The following is a 12441-nucleotide window of genomic DNA, read 5'->3' as shown; positions in this document are numbered from 1 at the left end:
GGATCAGAGAACCTGGAGGACATTTTAGTCTGGGCTCTGTAGGGTGACTGAATTCCTGTTGACGAGCCTGGATGTCCAGTTCATCTTGGGGCTATGGAAAGCTCAGAGGCACCTGAAGCAATCTGGTTTACTCGGAGTTTAAGAGGTTGGCAATGACCTAGGGCCAGCAAGGAGGCCCCCAAGGGTCAGTGCTAATTGGGGCAGATTCCCCAGGGGTACATAGCCCAGACTGTTCCCAAGGAGTTCAGCTGGAACCAGATTGCCTCAGGAATGTGAGTGAGGAAAACAACTACTTGATTGTTTGAGCCCCTACACTGGGTACGGAGTGCTACTTCCCAGCTAAATGTAGGCCAACAGGATTTCTGAAAACTGTTTGCAAAGCTGAACGCAACACTTCCTTCATTTGCATTTAAAAAATAAACTCAGCCTTGAAATGGGCATTAGGCAAGCCCTTCCTGAAAACTGAGAGTGTAATGGGATAGATGTCTGCTCCCCAAATGCTCCTTTCCCCAATTCACATGCAGAGAGTTTTTCTATTTTGTAAAACTCTCTTTTCCATTAAAGTGTAGCTCAAGGCTTTGAATGATGAGCTGCATCTTTTTTTTTTTCCTTCCGAGGTCAGATTGTCTTTATTGAGGACCTTGCAGGTAATACTAGACCATTTCTCTGGCATTACTTCATCTTGAACATTCTACGTTAAGCACACGTTCAGAATCGTTTCCAATCTATAATGTGTGTCATTTATAAATTAAGACTAGGAGAGCGCCTTGATTTCCCTCTTGATATCACAGTGAAGGGGCTCATAGAAATGGCTGGCACTTTCTCCCATCTACCCCGTCGGCTATTGCCCTCTCTTTCCCAGGCCACCTTCACCTAGGAATATCTAGTCAAGCATGTCTAGTTAAGTGGGAGTTCTGGGTTACATCTATCGACTTTTGGGAAAGAAAAGGAAGAAGTATGCTTCTCTATTGCCAGTCATCTGTATCTCTTGCGTTAGACCTGGTCTAAAAAAATGATAATGTCATGAAGATAATAAAATACAAACTTTGCAAATTGAATGCCATCACTGAAGGCCCTCTTTTCCAAAATCAAACTAATTTCAAAAATACCATGACATGACATTCTGGGCTTTATTGATTTGCCCTCCCGGAAAAATATATCTGCATGTTGACTGAGTTACCACACATAAATAGTGTTCCTAGATGAGTTTTGAAGATGGTCTCGACACCCTGCTCCAACTATCCACACAGCCATTTCCTTAAGCACCAAAGATGACTCCACTAACTTGCTCGTGCTAACTGTGAGCAGATGTGGCCCCAATGGACAATAAGCAATCAACATGTGGCAGTATACTGACACATTAAATGATAGGGCTAATTTTTAGAAATGATTTTCCCCCTCTACACTAAAAATTATTTTAGAGCTTATATTTCTCATCCCATTGGAATGTGGTGTTTTAAGAAATCAAGCAGTGAGTGGAATCATCCCTTTGATATCCTTTCGTTAGGTGACTAAACAAAAATTATTACAGTTCGTTGATTTGAATGTAGTTACAGGTTGTATTTGCATGTTTGTTTAGTGATGTCATCTACAAAAAGCAAAAAAAAAAAAAAAAAAAAAAGAACCAACAAAACAAAACAAAAACCCTAAAACATGACTCTGTTGAAATAACTGAGGGAGAAAAACACTCATCTGGGGAAATTCAACGTTTTCTATGTCTATAATGAAATGACTTATCAATGATATGACATGTTGCATAATGTTTGAAATTTTGCTTGTCAGAAACACACACACACACACACACACACACACACACACACACTTTGTGGTCGAATTTATCCAGGTTTCATTTTAAATTATGTACGTCTCTGAGCCATTTCCACCAAAATGTGGTAAAACGCAGAAGTTGGCAATTCAATTTTATTCAGCCTTTCAAGAAGGAAGGGCCAGATAAGCTTTGCTTGTTCATGTCAGTGATAATATTCATCAGTGAGGCCTAAATCTAATTCTGTAGGCTTGCTCTTGCTTTGTTATACTGTCATTTCTGAACCTCAATCTCCTCTCCCTCTCTCTCTCTCTCTCTCTCTCTCTCTCTCTCTCTCTCTCTCTCTCTCCCCCTCTCTCCCTCTCTTTTTTTTAATCACAGCAAAAAGTTTCTTAAGAGCTTAACTTACAGCCAAGTGCCAGCTCCCCCATTTAATTTGTCCTCCTTCCCCACAGCCCTTGTACTCTGTGTTCAGGCAGAGGTGAGGCCAGTTCTCAGGGCCCGGCTCTCTGGACACCCTCAATGATGACCTCATTAGAGTCACAGATGTTTGCTGCACTTTGGGAGATGTGGAAAAAACAGAGCAGTAAACTAGGCCAGCTTGCAGTAAGGCTGTTACCCACAATTCAAGATAAAATGCTGGATAGTTCCCACTAGGTTCTGGTCGGCTAGGAAACGGCAACTTATTAATCTTGTGTCAGAGAGCCAGCTGCAGCCGTGGCAGTTACCATATTTCACCACCAACTCCATGTCTGGACAGCCATTGTCTTTTTTTTTTTTTTTTTTTAAAAACTCTACAAATCAGCTGTGTACCCTCTCTCCCTCTCTCTCCTTCTCCTTTCCTTCTTTAACTTAGCAAAGCCCCCCACTTGTCCTCCCTGGAGAAACTGCACTGCAGCTTCCCTGGTAAGAGTTGGGGCGCATGGTCAATCCTGTGGTTGGTTTACTAATTCAGAGAGACTGCTTACTATCCAACTTTAATGATATTCCCTCAGCATATCACTTTGGTTGCCTGGCGACCGGATTTGAGCTAGGCCTCTCATTTGATTCCCACACATCAGACCCTGAAAAGCACTTTTTTTCCCCCGTCCCTCAGCTTTTGATTCTTTCTGCTCTGAAACCCTTCCCCCTGCGGTGTCAGTATGGGTGGGCAGAGCAGTGGTAGAAGGAGGGCAAGGGTGAAGGGCGGCCTATAGCGCAATGGTCACACATCAAGGCCTCAAAACAAAGCCTCCAGGAACCCTTCCTGACGAACACAAATTCCCCTCAGAAAAAGCAAATTTGGCTTTCCCTTCATAGTGTGGGTGTCATTTTAAGACTTTGCTTAGATACTTTATTAAATCTGATGCTTTTCATTGTTTTTCATGGCGTTTCTCACAAAAGACTTCCTATTATCAACAAGTTGCTATTGGAGGAAGCAAGCAGATTATGAAGAACTGAAATAATCTAATAAACACTAGGCTTGCTTTCGGGTTTTGCTAGATTTTCATAGAACATACGTTAGGATAAGACTCACCTATCTTGATTTTGACAAGAAGGCATGTTTTCCCCACAAGGAGGAAATGCTGGATGCTAAAATCTGCATGTGAAAATTCAGTGTCATTACATGTGAAAATTTGCCTCTTTTTTTTTTTTTTTAAAGAAAAGTAGAGATGTTTTACCTATTGTTGAAAAGCTCAACTAAAGATGTAATGAACATATTTGTGTGTGTGTGTGTGTGTTTTATGGCTGTGGGCACTAAAGAAATGTACAAAAATAAAGTAAAAAGAAAATTCAGGGCTGGAGTTGTGACTCAGTGGCAGAGCACTTGCCTAGCATGTATGAGGCACTGAGTTCAATTCTCAGCCTTACATATGAATAAATGAATAAAATAAAGCTTCATCAACATCTAAAAAAATTTTAAAAATTAAAAATGAAACGTAAAGTTTCGCCATAGCACTATTTAAATTGTTTAAATTAAATTGTATTGCAGTAATCATGTCCTCCAAACACCACAGACACACACACACACGCACACACACACACACACACACACGCACACACAGAGTTGAAGCTCTGAGCAAGTTGTCTTACTGACTCAAGTGCATAGTCACATTCATAATATAGATTTCAAATTCATAATAATGTCTATGGTTTATGAATGTATATACATGCATGTGCATACATGTATTGTAAGGTTGTTCTTGAAACATCAACAGTTTCATATTTATATATTTTTTGATGATCAGTCTGTTATATAAATGTAGTTCAAATATTCTTGGTAGAGTTTATTTTCTCCCAGATCCCTGAAGCATTTGCTCATACAATCCCATTCTCATGTGCAAATCCTCTGTGTATTGATAGGAGAATGAACTTCTAATTCCATACTAGAAATGAAAGTAGGATTCTTAACCTTTACTCTCTCGTTGTTGAACTTATATCAGGCTAACAAAAGTTTTTCGCCCCTTTCTCAGCAATGATTAAAAGAATGTACAAAGTTGCTCCTTTTCCACTAACCCTTTTGGGGCTTCTCCCCACAGGCTCACCCCCGACCTTTCTCCATTTGCTGTGTTCACAGTATCTGTTACCTGTTCTGTTGACACTCAGTCATGTGCAGTTGAGGGAGTCAGTTTCTTACTGTACATCTCTATGTGCCAGCAAAGAATGTTTTCGGATTAGCATTTAAACTTCATTTTTCTTTCTGTTCAAAGTTTTAATTAATACATTATTTGCATTTTAGCTGTGCAGATGGGCAAAGCAGATATCTATTTATAAATTCTATTGATTCAGTTATTTTAACATTTGGTAGTTGCATACTTCATGTATGCCAAGAACATTCTGGTTTTTGAAAATTCCATACATGGATTCGAATATAGATATAGATATCCCAGTGGATGCTGAATGTATACTGTATAAAATATTTTTGTGATAAGAACTACTAATTAAACAAGACAAGAAGGTGTGCTTCCTTTTTTTTTTCTTTTCTTTCTCCTGAATGGAATGAATGGTAGGTAAGACCAAAAAGATACTTTTAAAAATCCAGTCTAACCACACTAATGCCATCACCCCGTTTTGGGGCTGTGTTTAGGGAGGCATAGGAATAAGTCAAATAGAGAATGGCAGTTCTTTTTGGGGGGTGGGAAAACCATCTGGATACTCAATGCAGAGTCAGTGGAATGACTTAAACAACTGAGGATGCTTCCGATATCTTAACTCCACCCCTACCCCCCAAATCTTGGAATCACAAATAAAAAGTAGATTTGAGTTTTTGTGACTTTTCATTAGTAAGATGTTAAAAATGAATACTAGTAAATAGGTGTTGTGGTCATTCTTCAACTTAATGCAAAGTGTAACTGTTATTCTATTCACCCTTCCCTTACCTCCTTGCTCTTATTTGATCTGGACTAGGAACTAAAAAACAAACAAAAAACTCAGGAACGCCTCAAGAGAGATTGCTTTTAAACATTTTCAATTTGGTTTATATCAAGTTTCTAAAAATCCTGTGACAGAAACCTGATCGTGTCTAGTTGATTCTCAGTCAGCAAAGACTGGGTAGATAGGTGCTTCTGGAAGCTTGACTAAGCTGTTTTATGCATATTTCCCCCACCAACAGTGAATCACATAGGCTACTGGGCTTTCCTGGCTCTAGACCCCAGTTTGAACAACAGGGACAGAGAATATGGGTAAGAAATGAGTGTTTCACTCTTTCCTTGCCTGGAGGACAAAACAGTCAAGTCTGAGTTTGAAAAAGTAAAGGTTTATTGCTCTCATTAGTAAGTGGATGGCCATCATCAAATTTAAAATCATTTTCTGATATAGTTATGGTGACAAAGTGTGCATTGTGTAAGATAAGGTAATAGGGAGAAGTAAAATATTTTTTTGATTCATGATGGTTGACTCCAAAGACTGCTACCTTTCTTAACTAATCATAATTTTTACTATAATTATTATATATGTATAGAATGGCTTCTACATGAAAAATAGTAAATATGCCACATTCCCAAGTGGAACCTAGCTCTGATTTTTATATTATTCTTATGAATATATAATGCATCTCTAGATGATGCACTGTGTCTTACTGGGAGTGAGACTAGGAGAAATGGAGTCACATCCTCATCCTACTCGTGGTATTTTGAACCTCAGTTTCCTTAAAAGCCAGGGATCTGGGTCACACAGAACACCTCAAGCAGTCCTTACTATCTGGCTCTTACTCTATGGTTCTGTGAGCTCTATACCTTAATGATAGTTCCTATTCATATGTCATAGAGAGAAAAAGAAGGTTCCAGAGCTTCTCTCTGTGTGTGCACCCTGCGCTGTGTGTATAACAACCACATCACATGGATATCTCAGCCTTGCTAACAGGATACTACACCAGTGGTTCTACATGATGAATATCTATATGATCACAACTTTAAAAACAAAGGCTCATGAAGAGGGAAAAGAAATAGAAAAAGAAACCACTACCCAATGTGAACTCCCAGAAGAAATCGGAAACCCCTCAATTTATTGCTCTTTATGCATCTAAAAGCTTTTAAAAGTCAAAACAGCCTTCTTTCTGAACATTTCTAGTAGATCTCACAGTTCCTGTTGTTGCATGCAGTGAGTTTAAATTCTCGGCACAGATGAACACAGCCCAGCGGAAGTTCTAATCCTCAAAAAGTAGACAAATAACAGGGAAACTCCAACGGCCCCTTAATACAGCTGAGCTCTCAGGCCCCCCCCCCCGGGATGCGGGATTCTGAGTCGTGCTGGAGTTGGGGTTGCTATTTTGTTTGTCCCCATGAGCCCCACCTCGGCATACCGATGCACTGATGTAAGAATTCCAAATGAGCTTGCTCAGAAGGGCCCAGATTAGCCGGGTTGCTAGGATCTGGCCATTCCAACCCCCTTTTCCACTTCAGTGGACTGAGCTTTTGACACTATGAAAAGCACCATTTAAAATTAATTAAAGCTTCTTATTTGGTACCAAATCTCATCACTGCTGACTACATTTAATATGTTTTATGTGTGGTTTTAAGTCCCTGTCGCATCATGTGTTGCATGATCCTGCCATGAAGCAGCTGCAAATTAGAAACACAGAATTAGTTCTTCGGTATTCTATCTGATGTGCAAGTTAAACGGCAACTGCAGTATTCCTGATTTCCTTAAATGATAGCATGGTGTTTTCTGGAATCGAAGGCAGGAGACCTGAGTTCTAGGCCTGCTCATTCTCTAATTTGTTGCCAGGATGATGGGCAAGATCACACAGCTGTTTTTTGAAACTACAGTTTCCTCATCTGTAAAAGAAAGGGGCTGGATGACAGAGTTGTTTTCAGATTGAACATTTGTGCATCCTGAATGTAGGGGCCAAAGCTGTGTTGTAGGTTAGACCCACAGGTTTGGGGCTCAAACAGATTTGGGATTATATTTTAGTTTAACAATTTATACTGTGGCACTGAGCAGAGCAAGCGACCTGACCTCTGGAAGCCTCAGTCTTACTAACTGTAAAATTGGATCATTAACAGCATCTCTACAAGGACCACTGTGAAGATTAAATGAGACAATAAATGTAAATGCTAACCACAGTGCTTCTTCACCTGCACCAAGCCCCCAGCCAGTGTGAACTGGTGTCACTATAAGAACTGCTTTAGGAATTATTTATTACATTGCATTTCGATGCAATATCTTCAGTGATCAGTCCCGTGAGTTCTCAACTCCCAAACATCTGCTATACATAATATCTTTAGATGGAAGACATTTGTCAGTTAAATGGGCCTCAGATTATTTTCCAGTCTATTAGCTTGAAATGGCTTATTAATAACTTTCTCCAAAAGTCAGAGGCCAACTTGTCCATCTCATTATTGTTTTTTTTTTAAATAACTTGTGTCAATTAAATGACAATGGTAATAATTATAAAGATCTTTTAAAGAGCAGAGAGGTATTGTGGGTAAACAAAAAGGGGATAAAATGATTAAAACTGCTTTTGTAAAACCACTCTGCAGTTTCCTCTACTTCCAGCACTCTTCATTATTATGGCACCATTTTTTAAAGATGCCAAATTATGCATTTTGAGGGAGATGATGGCATCTCCCCAATCCTGTTTGCACTTTGTTTTAATAGGAAGAGAAAAATAAATTAAAGTCAGAAAAGTAATGATTAGCCTGAGTTGTATCTGAGAAGAATTTTGTCTCTGTGGAAGACAAAAGTGTTTTCTTTATTAGCTGGTGAATCAAATAGGAAGTATCTGCTTGTCTGGGTGCGATCTTAATGTATTCATAATCCAACACCTGAATGTTTCTGGAGGAGTTAACAAAACATGCCATATTTGCTACCCATAAAAAAAAAAAACTCTTAACATTTCAACAAATAGTGTGCTTCTTAAAGCACCTTTGTATCTTTGTGTTTGCATAGTTTTATCCTGCTCACATTCTGAAATACAGTTTTTAGAGAAGCATCAAAATAAGAATACCACTATGGGAGAAAACTGTGACACACAGGAAATTGTGGGGTGGCTTCATTCACCTGGTATAGCAGCCGAAACCCAGGGAAGCCACTCCATTAGTGCTATAAGCAAGGTCAGGAATCATCACATGTTTTAAACAAGTGACTTATTCAAACTGGAAAATTCTCTACTTACAGTCATTTGCTGAACTGTCCTGAACAAATATGCTCTTCAGAGCCTTTCCACCTAACCGAGGCTTGTGCTTTTTAGGTACTGATTGGCAAGTTAATCAGATTGTGTTATGTCTTAATTCTAAAAATTTTGGCACATGACTATACCAGAGCCTCAGTTTCTTCATCTGCAAAATGGGAAGCATAATAATGATATTTGATTTATGAGGTTGTGTTGTGATTTTTGTAACATATTTGCAGTGTCTACAATAGACACAGTGCCTTTCACATAGCGGGTCTTCAGTATGTGGTACTTCCCATCTCCATTATTACAGCAGAGCATTAAAGAGGGTTTAGATATTATTATGTATGGTCACAGAGTCCATCAGTTCTGCGACTTCCTCACAAGCACTATGTGTGGTTTGGCTTACTGAGAAATCATAACAAAACCCTGAGAAGCATATGATTAGCTCAGAAAGCACCAGAATGCTTTCTCAGTGTAGGAGTACCACAAATACAAGAGGTTTTCTTGGAGAAGCAAATAAAACTATTGCTTTGCATAGAACCAGCCTTACCATTTAATAGCCAGCATACAGCTACTTTCAAAAGAAAGCCCCACTGTTCTGGACCTTTTGTTTCCTGGGTATGACTGAGAATCTCTGTGTATGACTGAGATCAACAGTCAGATATCCAGGAGCTGCAGATCTATTACGATTTTCCTCTAACGTTGCTGTGAGCAGCTTCATAAAATGCTAAGGATGTTTGTGTGGTCCTCTACCTAAGTAAAAGCATTAATTAATTTTAAAAAAAACATAAATGAGGGGGGAAAACTATACGTTTATTAAGTAAACTTGAGAAAAGAAAGAGAAATAAAAATGTTTATTTCCCTGGCATGCGACAGCAGAATATTCATTAAATTTAAATTTCATTTGTGTGTGTGTCTCTTTGTGTTTTTTTCTTCAATTTTCATCAGAAAATATTTTGGGAAATCTAACTTGAATGTTAAATGTTTTCACTGACAAAAGATATGTTGTGTTCCTTAACATGGTTCTCTAAAAGTATATATATATTTTTTTTAGTGGCAATAGAGAACAGTGTGGACAGGAGGTTTGAGAAAACATTTAAACATATCTCCAAATAGAACATTGTATTGCTCAGAGTTATTATGGATGAGAGCCCTTCTAATCTAAATATATGCAAAAGTCTTGATCTATCTATCACTCACCTAGCATTGCAATATGGAAAAAAAGAAAAAAAAAGTGTTAATTGCCTTTTTCTTCTTTTTAGTGGTTAAAAAACATGTTTTAAACCAGACAGGAATAATCAAGTTACTGAAGGTCTTATAACAAACAAACTGATTAATAGATGCTTCTATTTTTACCCTAAGAATTTATGATAGCATAAAGATAATTAATGACTATAGATCAACCTTTGGACCAGTAGCTATAGAAGAAAGTTTACTTTATTTCTCATAAGTCTGATAAGGACAAAGTAACTCAATTATATCTGTTACAGTTGGGTAAAAGGTTTTCTCTCCAATAATCTCAACCCAGAGTCAAATATTGCTAAAAAAGGGATCCAAACCATGTAACCAGAATATAGATGATTAGAGATTTTATAGGTAAAAATACTGAAAAGCAGTTATTTTCACATCATTTTTCAAATTAATGCTACTACCAGAGACTGTCTGAATGGAAGTGGTAAATCTAGTCTATCACTATTACACATCTTCAATCACTAATATTAAAATTAACTGTTATATTTATATGCAAATAATTGCCCAAAGTGAATTCAAAATCAAGTATAGGTTAGTTTGATATCTATCTGATCAATTTATTATTCCTCAGATGATGTATCTGTTTGCCATTGCCTCCACCAATATCTCCCTGTCTATTATGCACCATTTGAACACAGATTTGCCTCCACTAAATCTTTAAAGAGAAAAACAATGTAAGAACATGTTCTTCATTCCTGTCAGAACAGAATCAACAAGAGAATAATCCCTTGCTGCAGTTTCTTTCTTTCTTTTTCCCTAATTCCACCCCCCTACCCTTCCTTTCTACCCCCAAAGACTAGGAAGTTTGCCTGGCTTGTTTTCCTAAACAACTCTTTGCAAAACATCAATCCCCTGTAGGCTTTAGGAAGTTTGTTGATCCTATCAGCTTAGGAGCAGTGACATTCACAGGAAGGCCTTGTACCGGGGATCAATGTTTCCCTTCTGGAAGCTGAGGGAAGATATCAGAATCATTGGAGTATGACTGAGATTAAATAACTGGATCCCGGGAACTGATAGGTCAAATCGTATTTCATTCCCAAATTGCTAAAATAATTTCTACCTTGTGTCAATGGGCAAAATGCTGACTCAAATATTAGAGTAACTATGGATCCAGGTGAACTGCCCTGGCCTCTGAGAGGAGATCCAGCCTCTGTCTTTGAATTCACCATGGGAGATGAAGATTCTCAGAAGATTCTCATCTCAAAGGATAGGGTTGCAATCTGAAGAATTTCAGTGATTTCACATTTAGAACTTGTTGAAAGACTTCAGATTTGAAAAGAGACTTGTTTCCTGTAAAACTAGATGAAATCTTCATTAGTTATTCAGAAAAAGGTGTTCCCAGGTTTTATCATTTGGAAGGGGAGACAGGGAAGGAGTGCCATTGTACGGACATCAGATCTGAAGCTACAAGAACATTTCACCTGCACCCAGAGCAGAAGGGAAGGAAATTCCCTTATTTGTTTGGAGGAATGACTCTGAGTTTCTGCTGTTTAATTTGGCAACGAGTGTAAATAGCTAGTATGGAGCTAGCAGCTCCAGGGAAGAGTCCTTAGAACCAAGATAAGCAGAGTGTGTCTTCATTGTCTTCATGAAGGGACCAGAAGAAGACTAAAGGACAAGTTGAATTTTAATGATTTTGTGAACTTAGTCTGTGTAACAGTATAAACAATAAATTTATTTTCTGATAACTAAAGAAACTAGCATCTTTTAATCCCATTAACATAATGGACCTATGGTAGTAAAGGACAGAGGAGTCCATCCATAAAAGAAATACAAAGAATCTTTCTTCTGAAGTGGACTATATTCTACTGAGCTCAAAATCTTCTATGCCCCATTCATCTTGTTTTCTAACCCCTCTAACTTCCAAGAAACCTAATACATTTCCTACCTTATAAGTACTCCTAGCCCAAAAGACTCTCCTTTATATCATCTGTATTTTCTTATTTAAGTAAGAATCAGAAAGCACCAAATCACAATGTGCATAGAATGGGTTCTACCTCATGCAGTTTCAACATGGATGGAACCGGAGGACAAAATTAAAACAGGAAAGGGAGCTAAATGTTCACAAGCCAGGTAAATGTAAAATAAACACAAGGGAAAACACTTAGCAAAATATAAGATGTGTTGCCAATTAAGGGGTTATTTCAATTCAATTACTTTATGTATTTATTTTCACTTGGAAATAAAATGGAGCCTTCCAGAAGCAGCTCTTACTTTATGTTCATTAGTTGATAAAGTTGTATTTTGAGGTGAGGAAAATAAGAACTAAATACTTAAATAAAAGTGATGAAGGAAAAAATTAACTTTCAGGGATGTCATATGGATTCTAAGTTCTTTGCAGGAATTCTAAATTATGTAGCCCAGCAGATTTTCTTCAGGTGACCTCTGCTTGACATCCAAGTCCAAATAAGTGGTTTTGGGTATCAACTTCTTAAATGGACTTGATTTGCTAAGAAAGAAATCATTAAATCAAATATCAACCAACTTGCCATCATATATGAAGAGTAGACAGTCGGTGATATTGTTTAAAATCACCATTCCCATACCCCTCCTCCACCAATCCACTCCTCGGTGCAGAGGGAGAAAAAAAGAAGGGGCCCTACTTAACTCAAGTTAATTCTGTTTAATTCCACATATTTTATCAAAATGTTTAATGTAGAGGTAATAATTTAGTTTAAAGATAGCTGTTGAGACAAACTAGATGTGTTAAAGAAGTTGATACCAAAAATGTTGAGTGTCAGTGAAACTCAGCTGAAAGCCAATAGGATTGGCCATCTAATGGCGATTAAGTATGCTATAAATTTAAATCTTTGAAATACTTGTTGAGATT

This window comes from Urocitellus parryii, chromosome 2 (assembly GCF_045843805.1).
Source record: "Urocitellus parryii isolate mUroPar1 chromosome 2, mUroPar1.hap1, whole genome shotgun sequence".
Taxonomy (NCBI): Eukaryota; Metazoa; Chordata; class Mammalia; order Rodentia; family Sciuridae; genus Urocitellus; species Urocitellus parryii.
The sequence above is the reverse complement of the archived record's forward strand: the minus strand, read 5'-3'. Positions refer to the sequence as shown.